Source organism: Oncorhynchus nerka, linkage group LG3 (genome assembly GCF_034236695.1).
Source record: "Oncorhynchus nerka isolate Pitt River linkage group LG3, Oner_Uvic_2.0, whole genome shotgun sequence".
In the NCBI taxonomy this organism is placed as follows: Eukaryota; Metazoa; Chordata; class Actinopteri; order Salmoniformes; family Salmonidae; genus Oncorhynchus; species Oncorhynchus nerka.
Window position 1 is genome coordinate 44,764,460 of NC_088398.1, and position 16,200 is coordinate 44,780,659.

Below are 16,200 nucleotides of genomic sequence, written 5' to 3' on the forward strand. Positions count from 1 at the left end.
CTTATACTGTCTCTTATACTGTCTTTTTGCTCTTGAGTGGTATAAACGTCTTGAATGCACTCGTGTTTCAAGATACAATAGGGAGAATTGCTTTAGGCCCATAGCAACTGCTACTTAAATCAGAGCTACATTTCAACGCCTGTGTGTTTGACACAGTTCATCAGAGATGCAGTAGCAGCTGACGTCTCTGCTGAGAGGTCAGGGCTGCCAGTCCCTGTTAATTAACTGGAGGCTTCTGGGTGAATGAATGAATGGTGGAGGCAGGTACAATGCTAGGAGTGGCAGCTGTGCTTCTGTCTCTTGAGCCAGTCAATGCCAGCTCATGTTTTCTACTCAGCTCAGCCTTAGTCACTGCTTTGCATGGCCCTACTGGGTGTATACAGTAGCTACTAGCTAACGACAGGGCAGAGTGAAACCTGCATCATCTACATTCTAGCATGGTTGGAAATGTGGACAAATTAACATGAATTTGTATGATGCAATAGATTCACTCAATTCCATAGATGTGACTCAGGCAGTGTTTTCAATGAACATCTCCATTGAAAAATACCTAACCGGCCGCTATTTTACAAAACAGGCGGCATTGTCTGGTGACTAACATTACAACAGACTTCTGTCTACAAGGGAACGATCTGTTGCTGTCAAATCAATTCTGAAAAAACATCTGTTGCTACAACAAGTCTTCCTCTCTGTGCCCTTTTAAAGGTTTAATCTGTGTCTGAATCCTGATCCTGAATCCTGATCAAGTCACATTTGTCTGTGTGTCCCCAAATCCTTGTCAGTAAAGCTACATTTTTCCCAATTACGTCTCATAAAGACAGACTGCCATTAGCACACTATCATTTGTAAGAAGTTCCTGCTTCGTGTGTTTTATTGTATTACTGTTTCGAACAGGAAATGGAGCAGGATATTGGAGACACACATTTAAAGCATTAAAGCACTGTGTTCATCATCCTAAATAATATAATTTTTTCTTGGAAAGAGAGGACCACAAATTGGACTGGACCTGTCTCAAGTAACTAACCACATGATTACAAAAGCATTAGACATAAAGCTTTTCCAGTCACCCAATTTAAGACTTTGACCACCATTATTGCACCAACACCGCAATCAGCGTTAGTCCCACTTAAGATCCAGGCAGGAGCTGAAAGGGTTAATTTATCATGTGCCAAATTGTAATGAGCACTTTACAGTGAATGATCTGTTTGATAGGAGAAAACTCACTGTTTCTCTCTTCTGGTTGCAGTGAGGAAATGTTGCAGACAAATGTCTCTTCTCTCCACAAAATGTGCTTTAACTACAAAGACCTAATGGTACAGTATGTGATCAAAGACATTAAATATTGGATTGTTTGAGAGATGTTTGGTCATCATGAATTTAGTCAAAACCATGAGGTGACGCACACCCACCTTTATTGTAGAGGACCATGCTGACTAACAGAAGGTTAACTGTATAAAAATAAAGAAAGGCACTAAATATGCTCCCAATCATTGTATGTACAACCAGCGTTTTTTGCACTCAGTGCTGTCCACAGGCTTACATAGTAAAATCATCATGAATTGACACAGAATTATAACGTCTGCATCTGAGAGGGTTATCGAGAGGGTATATAGGAACAAAAGAAACAAACAAATTTAACTGATATTGAAGTCTTGTGTAAACTAACAATGGATGTTTGTCACAATGAAATAATGTTGTTTCTGAGTGGTTCAGCAGTGGCTTTTGTTGGAGTCCATTAACATCTAGAGTGGGTCAAATATTTGATAAATAATTCATCATAGCCCAAACACTGCATGGCTTTTACCCGGGGCAACACTTGTGATTCTCTGTCTGAAGCACAATGAACAGGAGGAGGACAAATTGTACTGGGCTGAGTATTACAATCAATCCTTTTCACATTGAAATGATTATAAGCATGCACCACACCCAATCCTAGTGATTGTGCTGTGTTGTATTTCTCTGACCGGCTTTGTCATAAAAGCAAAAATGATGCTTGTATCTCTATCCAGTGGCATTCTGTAGTTTAATGTTAGGCGCACAACTTTGCTTTTAGAAGTGTGGGGGACATAACCTGGTGAGGGGTCTGGGGGTCCTCCCCCTGAAATTTTTGGGGCAACTAAAGCAAATCTTCTGCATTTCTACACAATTTAATATGACCCATGGCCCTTCTAGCTGTCTCTATTTGGAACAACAGAAAGTAAGCAAAAATTCCCATGAACAGTCATCAAGCTAGGTAAGAGTCCATTATTAAATGTGTTTAAGTGATTGATAAGACAGAACTAGAGCAAAGGTAATTCAAAAATCAATATTGTGTTGCACCTTTAACCAATGGCCTAACAAATGAACAACTCTCAAACATTGTTAGTACACAGACAACTTTTGTTTGTGTGAATGGAATTTTAATGTGTGAAGAAACAGTCTTGAAAATGTTCATCTTGTCTTTGGTGTCATAAACAATCCTTGGTTCCTGCATGTGCCTGGTTAAGATATGGGGGGGGGGGTGGCATCATGATCTCCTCTTTAAGAACATCTGGCAGAACGCCCAGAATATGTTCTTTAAGTTAAGATAGGACACATGCCGGAACCAACCCTGTGACCTATGCCTATGTAACGTGTCCGTAACCAGTATATAATGGAACTAACGGATGGTTGGAACCTCTCCAACACACTGACAATATAGAAGGATTAATTTAAGATTGACTTTGAGTGTCCCTGTGTAAGAATTTCCACAACAATTTGGCGTCAACGAAGAGGATGATTGATTCTGCCTGCGGAGCTTTCCAGTGGGGGTCTGCAAGGAAAACCGGTGGCGCATTTTATGAAGCGTGAGGGAAATTCCCGTCTGACCAAAAGACAGCAGACTCACGCAGACCAGACCTTTACTGTGGGCTGCCCAGGAGGAGACACATAATCTGCGAACAGTTAAGGGACGGCAACTGATTTCAGTAAGTCAATTTAAATTAATCTGTATAAAAATACAAATAAATTATACAACATTTAATTAACGCGAGTACCCATATTCTTATAAGAGAGAAGGCTATTCACTAGTATTATGAGAAGACTAAAGCGAGGGCATAGCAGTACCATGGAAAGCCCCGCTGACAGCTGTCTGTAGATATTTATAAGAGAAGTGTCTACGTGGTCTGCAGCCGATACAAATAGCACAAGGTGTTTTTGAATACAGGGTGTTATTTATATGTATAGTGTCACTTCTGCCGAAGTCGATGCCTCTCCTTGTTCGGGCGGGGCTCGACGATCGACGACACCGGTCTTCTAGCCATCATTGATCTATGTTTCATTTTCCATTGGTTTTGTCTGGTCTTCTTACACGCCTGGTTCCAATCCCATTCATTAATTGTTGTTTATTTAACCCTCCATTTCCCCTCATGTCCTTGGCAGAGATTGTTTATTGTTATGTTCATGTTCTATGGATTGGTGTGCGATGGGTTCTTGTACCCACATTTATTTTATTTTGGACTTTTGACTTCCCTGCCAACTACATACACGACATGACAGAATCTCTGACCAAATATGAAGTCAGCAGGAGAAAATTCCCCGGACATGGAGGTGGAGGAACGCGTCCAGGAGCATACGGAGAAGCTTTACCATCTGAGCGTCACCATGGATCGCGTTGTCCAGAATATGTACCGCTGGGAGAGACAGGGAGTTTTTCCAGTGCCTCCACCAGCACAATCGGGGTCTATACTGGGCACCCCTTTACCACCTAAACCCAGTGGGATCCGTCTACCCATTCCACGGGGGTACGATGGAAGTGCTGCCAACTGCCAGGGTTTCCTCCTCCAATTAAACCTTTATCTGGCCACGGTCCAACCAGCTCCATCGGTCCATGAGAACGTTTTTGCCCTCGCCTCGTGCCTCACCGGGAAAGCACTGGAGTGGGCCAGCGCCGTGTGTGGAGGGGAAGATGCGGCGTTGGACCATTTTGAGGAGTTCACCGCCGTTTCCGGGCAGTTTTCGACCACCCATCCGAGGGCAGAGCGGCGGGTGAGCGTCTATCATCACCACCTTGGATGGTTCCGACCTAGAATATGTGGACATCTATAAGTACCTAGGTGTCTGGCTAGACACCACTTTAGAAAGAGACGTAAGGGTTTATGTTTCCTCCTGCTCAGTGTGCGCCCAGTGCAAGGCTCCTAGACACCTGCCCAGAGGTAAGTTACAACCCTTACCCGTTCCACAACGGCCGTGGTCGCACTTGTCGGTGGATTTTATAACCGATCATCCACCTTCACAGGGTAACACTACGGTCCTGGTCGTTGTGGATTGTTTTTCTAAGTCCTGTCGTCTCCCCCTTTGCCCGGTCTCCCTATGGCCCTGAAACTGCGGAGGCCCTGTTAACACACGTCTTCCGGCACTACAGGGTGCCTGAGGATATAGTGTCTTATCGGGGTCCCCAATTTACGTCAAGGGACTGGAAGGCGTTCATGGAAAGTCTGGGGGTCTCGGTCAGCCTTACCTCAGGTTTTCACCCCGAGAATAACGGGCAGGTAGAGAGAGTCAACCAGGATGTGGGTAGGTTTCTGAGGTCTTATTGCCAGGACAGGCCGGGGGAATGGGCGTTGTTCGTGCCCTGGGCAGAGATGGCCCAGAACTCGCTCCGCCACTCCTCCACTAACCTTTCTCCATTTCTGTGTGTATTGGGGTATCAGCGGTATCAGCCGTTCTGGCTCCATGGCATCAGAGTCAGACAGAGGCTCCTGCGGTGGACGACTGGTTCCAGCATGCGGAGGAAACATGGGACGCCGCCCACGTCCACCTTCAGCGCGCTGTTCTGCCGTCACCACAGTGAGGCCCCGGTGTTCGCATCGGGGGACAGGGTCTGGCTCTCGACCCGAAACCTGCCCCTCCGCCTGCCCTCTCGGAAGCTGGGTCCGCGGTTTGTGGGGCCATTTAAAGTCCTGATGAGAGTGAACGAGATATGTTATAGGTTACAGCTTCCCCCAATTACCGTATTAACCCCTTGTTCCATGTGTCTCTCCTCAGGCCGGTGGTGGCTGGCCCGCTCCGGGAGGCTGAGGTATGGGAGGTTCCTCCGCCCCCTCTGGATATTGAGGGGGTCCCGGCGTACTCCGTTCGATCCATCCTGGATTTCGAGACGTCGGGCGAGGGGCCTTCAGTACCTCGTGGACTGGGAAGGGTACGGTCCGGAGGAGAGATGCTGGGTTCCGGTGGAGGACGTGTTAGATCCTTCCATGCTACGAGAGTTCCACCGTCTCCATCCGGGTCGCCCTGCGCCTCGTCCTCCTGGTCGTCCCCGAGGCCGGTGTCGACGCACTGCTGGAGCCGCAGCAATCATCAAATTATCTGTGGTATTGAGTTTTTGCGGAGAGTGACTCGAAGAGAGAGGTTAGGTGCGGACAACGAAGATGGAAACAACAAGTAGTAATTCAAACATGAACTATATAGCATCAGGCAGTATGAATTGGCTTCAAAATAATCCCTTGGTAAGCTACCATCGCATGCCCAAGGACCCACAACTTTTGAAGAAGTGGCTCCATGTCCTGAAGAGGAAGAACGTGCCAGCTCGAACTAGTAGTGTCACGTTCTGACCTTTATTTCCTTTGTTTTGTATTTATTTAGTATGGTCAGGGTGTGAGTTGGGTGGGCAGTCTATGTTTGTTTTTCTATGATTTGGGGATTTGTATGTTTCGGCCTAGTATGGTTCTCAATCAGAGGCAGGTGTCATTAGTTGTCTCTGATTGAGAATCATACTTAGGTAGCCTGGGTTGCACTGTTTGTTTGTGGGTGATTATCTATGTTGATTGCTTGTGTCATCACAGTTCTCATTTAGCTTCATGGTCGTTATTTGTTTTTGTATGCAGTGTTCAGTACTTTCTTTAATTAAATATTGAGATGAACACAAACCACGCCGCGTTTTGGTCCGCCTTTCCTTCAACAGAAGAATCCCGTGACAAGTAGGATCTGCAGACAGCACTTCGCAGTGGCAGACTTCACGATGAAGTGCACTTTCGACCAACCAAGAGTTTTCAAATGGAAAGGAGTCATAGGCCTACGTTGAAGCCCTCTGCTTATGCCACTATTTACAATTTCGAGGGTTATGGTGTAGGGGTTACCGACCGACCATTATCAAACATCGCTGACTTCAGAGTCAACCAAAAGCGACTGAATGGAGGAGTCTACACGAGTCAATGCAATGGAGCCCCAGAGGTAACGTTAACCGGTCATGACTGTTGTTGACTAGGCTAGCCTTAGACACTGGACAACTTTGTTGCAACTCTAGTTGAAGGTAACTAGCTAATTGCCTCAATTGTTTTGTGTAACACCCCCCAGCAAATAACATTACCAAGCAACTCAACTGCAACTAAAATGGCAACACAGATTATCCATGTGCCACTGTTATTAGGTAGTTACTGTAGCTAGCTTCTACCTCAGATAGTCAAGTACTGTAATACATTTGGTTGACAGATTTGTATTTCATTTTTTGTTAGCTCCACCTCATTTAACGAGACTGAAGTTGACATTGCTAATGTTTTCTGAAAAATAAATGTCCTTGTATTTGCTGTGTGTGTGTGTGTTGACAAAGCATACAAGACAGGTATATTTGGGTTGAGTTGTCTTAACAAAATGTTTTTTTTCTCTTCACAATGACATCTTCCCTGAAAAGGTTTCACCCTGGAGGAGACTGTGCAGGAAGCAGAGGAAGTACATGCAAATCCATGTTATTTCTAAGGATAATGTTTATTTCAAGACACAATCTGTCACCCCTGGTGCCATTTTGGATATGAATTGGCCAATATACCGTATATGCGTTGATTCTTGAATATAACTGTCACGTTCGTCATAAAGATGAGACCAAGGTGCAGCGTGAGTAGAGTTCCACACAATTTTAATAAATCGAAACTCACCAAAAACAAACCAAATAAAGAACAAACGAAACGTGACGCTACTGGTATGCACTCAGGCAACTCAATGTAGACAAGATCCCACAACATAAATGAGGAAAGTGGCTACCTAAATATGATCCCCCCCAATCAGAGACAACGATAAACATCTGTCTCTGATGGGAACCATATCAAGCCAACATAGACATATTAAACCCCTAGACATATAACACCCCTAGACATACAAAACCCCTAGACATACAAACTAGCGTACCCACCCTAGTCACACCCTGACCTAACCAAAATATATAGAAAAACAGATATCTAAGGTCAGGGCGTGACAATAACTATAGCCTATAGTTGCTTTAATTGTTTTCTACCAACAGGAAAGAACGGTTAGTACAGCATGCCAAACTGACCCCTGGGTGCCAGAGTGTTCCTGTGCTGCGGTGGAGAAGAGGTCCACCGGGACCATCACTAAAGAGCTCAGGGCCCAGCTAGATTGCACTCACAACCATCAGCATACAACCGAGTCCTGCCCCTATACACCACAGATGGAGCTGACGGAGAGAGAGCTCAGTGAAGACCATAACTCGATATATGAACCTGAGAGCTCAGAATCACAATCGTCACCTTATCCTGAGGTGTTGAACTGTTGCACCCTCTATAACCACTGTGGTTATTATTTTGATGTAAAAAAAGGGCTTTTGTAAAATGCATTTGATTGATTGATTGTTTGCTGTGCTGGATGCTGTGTATTCACTAACTCTCTGAGTGATGGGACATTTGTATAGCATCTGTAACATATTTCGGTGTGTATTTAATCTCCATCTTAACGTCTTAAAGTGGCAATCAGCAATAGAAACAATAACAAAGTGTCTCCCTGCTCCTCTTTCGGTAAAAAGCTGAGGGACAGGGCTGGAGAAATGTAACCACTCTCAAATTCATAGACAGAGCTATAGATGCAAGGACTGACCATCCATTGACTGTATGTTTCGTTTATTCCATGTGTAACTCTGTTGTTTTATGTGTCAAATTGCCATGCTTTATCTTGGCCAGGTCGCAGTTGCAAATGAGAACTTGTTCTCAACTAGCCTACCTGGTTAAATAAAGGTAAAATAAAATAATAAATCCATGATATCAAAATTGCAATCCTGTTTCAATGATCTGTTTCCACTACCATGTACCCAGTTTGCTTTGGATAAAGGTGTCTGCTAAATGACATATATTATTAAAGTCTACTTTGACTCTGCCGACTAGCTGCTCAGTGTAGTTACCATTCCTTTCCAAAAAAATGGCAGCCAAAGCTAGTTGAAGTCATTCCTCTAGCGACAGGGACACAGGATTAGTGCGCGTTGAAAGCAGTTTTATCTTTAAAGCAAATGTATCTTGTTACGCTTGAACCTGTTGTTATAGTGGACAAGCTAACTAATACTATTTTAACATAAGGTGCAGGCATTAGCTCGATGTCTTGAAAATAATTACAGCAGGCTAGATTTACTAAATGAACTGGTTTTATTCAAACTCAAACCCTATTTGAAAAATGCCTTTGCTTCTGGTATACGCGCCTTATGGAAGATCTAAGTCCTACTGTTTCCATTCCCCTGATTGAAATTTGGATAATCATTTGATTTACATGATTACTATTAACATTAGAATTTGGATAATAATTTGATTTACATGATTACTATTAACATTAGAATTTGGATAATAATTTGATTTACATGATTACTATTAACATTAGAATTTGGATAATATGATTGAAATTTGAATATTAAATTGATTGAAATTTGGATAAAAAGCTTGATTGAAATTTGGACATTAAGCTGATTGACATTTGGATATTAAGAGATTGAAATGTAGCTATAACATACTGAGTGAATGAGAGCTGTCGGGGGACTAGCTCCAGTGTGAATGTGAGCTCAGTTTTCCAGTTCTGTGTGAGTCTTTCGATCTAAAATGTTATTTTATGTAAATACCTAAGTCGACCACCACCCGTCGGATCTACAGGTCGTGGATAACACATCTCAGAAATCTCATTTGAGGGTAACATGTCTCAGAGGATAACATGTCTCGATTTGTAACGAGAATAACATGTCTCATTAGAGGATAAAAGGATTACACGTCTCATTAGTAATGAGGATAACATGTCTCTGAGTGGAACATGACTCATTTTTAGATTACATGACTCATCAGTGGAGTTTGATGGTATAATGTTGCTATGTATGTGGAGATATGAAAGGAGAAAGTACTATTCCCGAATATGCTGTTAAACAGAACACAAGTGAATATTTAAACCCTTGTATGAATAGAACACTGGTATAGAGGAGGACTTTGTGATGTAACACAAATGTGTAATGGGTTACTAGAGATAAAGATGAAGTAACGAAATAAATATAAAAATAAAAATATACAACTTGCACATCCACACGTAAGTAAGTGGTGTAAAAAGTATTCAGAGAAATGCTCAGAGTGATCCCTTTATGGATAATTTGATAAAGATAAGGTAAAACCATTGTACGGGACATGCCTTACCCCTAACCAATAAAACTATAGATGCTTATGAGATTTCCTCCACCCTGGAAATACATTTTGAAATAAATCCCATACCCTGTTAAATAGAAGCAATGATTTTCTGTAAACTAAAGTTAAGGCTACAATGTATTGTGCTCCCGATGGCGTTTTTGTTGATATCCCAAATTATGACGATTTAAACCAATTTGTGAAAAAGCCAAATGGGAACTGCATCTGTTTCTCTGTCTATGCTGTCTCAGGTGTCAGACTTATTATGGACCGTGCGCGCCATCTACAGGGGACGGACATACAGTGCCAACCCAGTTAACACATATTGATCCCTCCAAAGCGTTACATGTTAATCTTAAAATAATAGACATTTAATAAGTGGAAGCAGAAAGTGAATTTCCAACAGAAATTTCAAATAAATATATAGAGTAACATTGTTATGGTAGACTAAAAAGAAAACAATTATTTCCCGAATGAAGAAAGTTATCATGTTTGTTTTGTTTTGTTTTAAACCTTGCAATAAATGGAAAAGCAGTACTTTGTGTGAGAGTGATCTGTGTGTATTAGTAGTAATATATTGGGAAGGTCTTCCTATTGGGAAGAAGGGAGTTCTAGTTGAAGGAAACATATATGGAGACTAGTGAAAGTAACAAAGTGAATGGCAATTGGCTTTCAGATAGCACTCCATTAATGCAATATTTTAGTAATTTGAAGAAGTAAGACAGAGGGATTGAGCATTGAGACTGATATTAAATTAGAGGCCGCTCACTCTTCAAGGCCTGGTCCACTGCTCTTGTGTTTAAGTCATCTGGTGTTTGGGTTAGAGATAAGCTTCCTGTGTAACAATAGATAGCCACCAGTACACACTGAACTCAAAAACGGACACAGTGGGGAAATTTGGGACAGAGGTATTAATAGTTTAATATGTTTTTGACATTTTCCAATTATTATTAATAAATTCGATAGTTTGGGTAGCACCAGTGATTTAAGTAAGTAATATCATTGAAAACAGTAATCTGTTTCCATTACATGGAACTGTGTCCAGAATGAAGTAAATCCAAGTAAATGTTTTTAGTGCCTAGTATTGAGCTGATAAGCCAGCACCAACATTTTGAAGGTCTTAGCAGATTTGTTAAACAACAAGTTTCATATTTTGACTAGTTTATGTTCCAGGGACAGTTTGTACAGAATGTATGTCAATGCAACAGGCCAAAATGACAATGACTACAAGAGAGGGTCTCTGGGATTGTTTACTTTAGAAGGTGCCTATTCAGCTTGACGGGACACTGTATCATCTGATGTCCCGAAGTATAATTCTGTATACGACTGATGGAATGTCCGCTACAGAGTTTTTTTCATGTTTTCAGTGATTCTGTATCCCTCCCTTTGAAAGGCTTTCTAAGGCAAGTGCCTTAGGAGAGCAGTTAAAGGTCCCCGGATTCAGCTGTCAAGGGAGCTCCCAAATTAAGTAAGGCCTGGCGATTTAGTTTGTTTTTATCCTACGATTTTTACTACACACACGCCAGCACCAATACACAACCCACCCATTAATGAATACTTGTTTGTGTTAAATAATCTGTTTATTTATTGTTTGGGGTCTTTTTCTTTTTATTTGTTTTCACAGATTAGAACAGATTTCTCTTGTAAATTTCTATTGTAAATTCTCTTGATAACAAATGTTGTTGAAAAACCCAATGTAAATCTGATATGTAAACCCCCTAACCCGGGCCAAAATCTCAGCACCCCCGCCTCTCCTTCACCCAAATCCAGAGAGCTGATGTTCTGAAAGAGCTGCAAAATCTGGATCCCTACAAATCAGCTGGGATAAGCAATCGGAACCCTCCCTTTCTAAAATGATCTGCCAGAAATTGTTGCAACCCCTATTACTAGCCTATTCAACCTCTCTTTCGTATTGTTTGAGATCCCCAAAGATTGGAAAGCTGCCGCGGTCATCCCCCTCTTCAAAGGGGTAGACACTCTAGACCCAAACTATTATAGACCTATATCCATCCTGCCCTGCCTTTCTAAAATCGTTAACAAAAAAGTTAAGAAACAGATCACCAACCATTTCGAACCCCACCGTACCTTCTCCACTACGCAATCTGGTTTCCGAGCTGGTCATGGGTGCACCTCAGCCACACTCCTAAACGATATCATAACGATATCATAACAGCCATCGATAAAAGATAGTACTGACTGTCAATCACCACATTCTTATCGGCAGACTCAATAGCCTTGGCTTCTCAAATTCCTTGCCTGGTTCACCAACTACTTCTCAGACAGAGTTCAGTGTGTCAAATCGGAGGGCAAGGGTTGTCTGAACCTCTGGCAGTCTCTATGGGGGTGCCAAAGGGTTCAATTCTCGGGTCGACTCTTTTCTCTATATACATCAATGATGTCGCTCTTGCTGCTGGTGATTCTCTGATCCATCTCTATGCAGACGACACCGTTCTGTATACATCTGGCCCTTATTTGGACACTGTTCTAATAAACCTCCAAACGAGCTTCAATGCCATACAACACTCCTTTACAATTGCTTTTAAATGCTAGTAAAACTAAATGCATGCTCTTCAACTGATTGCTGCCTGCACCCTCCCTCCCAAATTGCATCACTACTCTGGTTGGTTCTGACCTAGAATATGTGGACAACTACAAATACCTAGGTGTCTGGTTAGACTGTAAACTCTACTTCCAGACTCACATCAAGCATCTCCAATCTAAAAAATGTAATCTAGAATCGGCTTCCTATTTTGCAACAACGCCTCCTTCTCTCATGCTGCCAAACATACCCTCGTAAAACTGACTATCCTACCCATCCTTGACAACAGTGATTTAATTTACAAAATAGCCTCCAACACTCTACTCAGCAAACTGGATGTAGTCTATCACAGTGCCATCCGTTTTGTCACCAAAGCCCTATATACTACCCACCACTGCGACCTGTATGCTCTTGTTGGCTGGCCCTCACTACATATTCGTCACCAAACCCGCTGGCTCCAGGTCATCTATATGTCTTTACTAGGTAAAGCCCCGCCTTATTTCAGCTCACTGGTCACCATAGCAACACCCACCCGTAGCACACACTCCAGCAGGAATATTTCACTGGTCATCCCCAAAGCCAACACTTCCTTTGGCCTCCTTTCCTTCCAGTACTCAATGACTGGAACGAATTACAAAATCACTGACCCTGGAGTCTTTTATCTCCCTCTCTAACTTTAAGCATCAGCTGTCAGAGCAGCTTACCGATCACTGTAGCTGTACACAGCCAATCTGTAAATATCACACCCAACTACCTTATCCCCATATTATTACTTACCCTCTTGCTCTTCAGCACCCCAGTATTTCTACTTTGACATCATCATCTGCACATCTATCACTCCAGTGTTAAGGCTAAATTGGATTTATTTAGCCTATATGGCCTATTTATTGCCTATCTCACTACTCTTCTACATTTGCACACACTGTACATAGATTTTTATTTTATGTTAATGACTGTATGTTTGTCTATGTGTAACTCTGTGTTGTTGTTTTTGTCGCACTGCTTTGCTTTATCTTGGCCAGGTCGCAGTTGTAAATGACAACTTGTTCTCAACTGGGCTACCTGGTTAAATAAAGGTGAAATATATATATATATTTTACTAATACTAATAATTATAAGATGTTTGTCATTGATCAATAATCCTATGTGTGATTCGGACCACGAGAAGGACAGAGAGAGAGAGAGCGAGAGAGTGCTGCCCCTGAATGTGGGACACCTGTCTCTACTCTATTTGACCGTTACCTTATGGGATACAATTAAAGTTAAAATGTAGTCACCAAGAGTTACAATTTTAATTGAATTTGTTATTTTGATTTAACAGGCAGTGTTGTTATTTTTTTGGACGCGGGAAACCCGATGTGAGTCATGTTTCCAAAGGGGGGAATTACCAGCACTGTACCGGTCCCCTGGGCCTTTGGTAAATATGCAAAATCGGTCCCCTGGGCCTTTGGTAGATCTTCACATGCCTGCCAGTAAAAGGAGAAATATGTTGGTAATGGTTGACAGTTACTCCAAATGGATTTGAAGTTGTATGTGTATTGCGGTTGTTGTTTTGTTTTGTTTGTTTTTGTCTTGCTTCATTAAAAAATATCACCAGATTGGGTCTGCTGGATGGTCGGGATTTCTCCCTAAGGACTAGCCCTCTAACTCCCTGACCCTGTAGCTCTGCGGTGAGATTGCCAAGATGATAGGGGAGTATAAGCCATTTTGGAAAGAAAAAGTGGTTTCAACTGTGTGTTGCTATTCTCTTCGTCATTTGTCTTAGACATTAGTATTAAGAATATTGGTAGCAGTAATAATTTGTCATACAGTAGATATTTTGTCCTTTGTCATACAGTGAATAATTTGTCTAGGTTTCCTGAAACCTGGCCTAAACTAAACTGTTGTTCTGGTCTGTCCTCTCTATCCTGGTCTGGTGAAGGTGACCACAGATGGTGTCTAGATGCATGGAAGGGATAATTTGACCAAGAACCGTGTGAACCTCAATCCCCCCTTACCGGCTGAAGTAATGGCTACAATTGCGTTCAGTATGGTCCTTCACCACTGAGTCCGAGCCAGCAACCTGTACACAGCATCCAGTCCAGGCTATCAACTGCCTTTTCTCTAATGCCTTTTCTTTCAGGAGTGTGACATGAGTCCACGTGGAGTGAGCATGGAGAGAGATCCCGTCCAAACCTGCTGATGTACTGGTAGGAAAATGGATAAGACATAATGGACTCTAAAGGACAGTGAGAGACATTATCAAGAACCATCCACTTTGAACATGTGCCATTGGTAGAACGAACTGAAACACTATCTGAAGAAGAACATGAAGAAACCCCAGAAGGTATGAGTGCCGAGAGGGACAGGGGTGGTCAACCGTGCCGTAATTGATTTAGGATTATCCAAAATTGTTTATTTGGGGTATCAGGTTAATTGTGGAGGTCTGCACACTGTGAAATGTATAGTTAGACTAAGTTAGACTAAGTTAGACTAAGTATGCATTGAGATACCAATCTGGCATAGTTAATGCTAGAAATATAGGATGACTATACTGTATGTCAATGTAAATGTACATTCTGCCAGTATCAGTGTGTACTAAATTTAGGTTCTTAAATTAAAGTGATAATACCAACATGAAGCACTAAGGACTGTCATTTTAAATTTGGGTTGGATAATTTATCAATAGTTATAATTATGATTTGGAAAGACGAGGCTTCCAGAGACAGAGATTTGCACCTAATATTTGCCACAATCTCATTCTTATCAAGGTTGGTGTGAAACTGTTATAACATGTGTTCTCTCTCTCTTGCCTGTCAATATGCATGTGCCCTAGACCAAATCTGGGAGTTTTCTAGAGACATAGAGAAAATTGGAAATGCTAAAAGAATTGCGTAAATTTGCTCCGAAAAACAGAGAGGCTCTTGACTATCTTTAGGCAGGTCAAGGGGGCACTTGGTGATGAATGCTGTACTTTTGTCCCAGATCACTCATCTAATATGACTGATCTCGCTGAATACATTGCCATTGTTGCTAAGAATAATTCCCACAACCAGAGTGGACGCTTGCAACCTGGTTGGAATCCCTGTTTGGAAGTTAGGGATCACAAATTTCCAAATGGGTTGCAGTGTGTGTTTTTTTGTTTTGTTTGTCTAAACACTTTTTGTTTGTCTAAACACTGTTATTTAAAATGCTCTGTATGTGTGCATTTTTGATGAATTCACTTCCGTTAATAGAAGTATAACCTTTATTATGATGATAGTATTACCATACTGTCACAGATTCCCCCGGTACTGCTGCTCATTCGTTCACCAGCTCCAGAGGTCTACGTCACCGTCCTTCTAGGTGTCACTGAACTGGATCATCACCACCAACCTCGGACTGTCTTGTCTCATTACACACACCTGGTTCCCATCCTCCTGATTAGTATGTGTACATATGTGCCCTCTGTTTCCCATTGTCCTTGTCGATCATTGTCCTATGTCCGTTGGTCTTGTGAGTACCTGTGCTCTGTTTTATTAAGTTTTTGATGCTACGTGTATTTTGTGCACTTGTTATTACGGGTCTCGTGCCGTGAATTGTATTAAAGGTTTACATCTCGCTCTTTTGTTTTGGGTCGAGAAATTTAAAAACCCTATTACGTATTCCTGCGCCTGTCTCCCATCCTTATGCAGTGACAGAATGGTCAACCCTATCTAAATGGAGACAGCGGGAAAGGCTGAGCTGGCAACCATCGTAAGAGACAGTCCAGCATCACGAGGACTGTCTCTCCAGACTCGGCAGTGCTATGGACAGCGTGCTGGTGACCATTGTGCGTTGGGAGGGGAACGTACAGTCCCTCCAGTCTCTAGCTTCAGTTCCGGCACCATTTGTGGGGGCTGATAGTATTTGGTATTTTGCTATTTTATTTGGATCCCCATTATATGTTGCAAAAGCAGCAGCTACTCTTCCTGGGTTCCAAAGAAACATGACACATAATACAGAATGACATAATACAGAACATCAATAGACAAGAACAGCTCAAGGACAGAACTACATACATGTTTTTAAAAAGCACACGTAGCCTACATATCAATGCATACACACAAACTATCTAGGTCAACTAGGGGAGAGGCGTTGTGCCGCGAGGTGTTGCTTTATCTGTTTTTTGAAACCAGGTTTGCTGTTTATTTGAGCAATATGAGATGGAAGGAAGTTCTGTGCAATAGGGGCTCTATATAATACTGTACGCTTTCTTGAATTTGATCAGGATTTTGTGGCATGTCGGGTGGTGTGTGTGTGTCAGAGCTGTGTGCA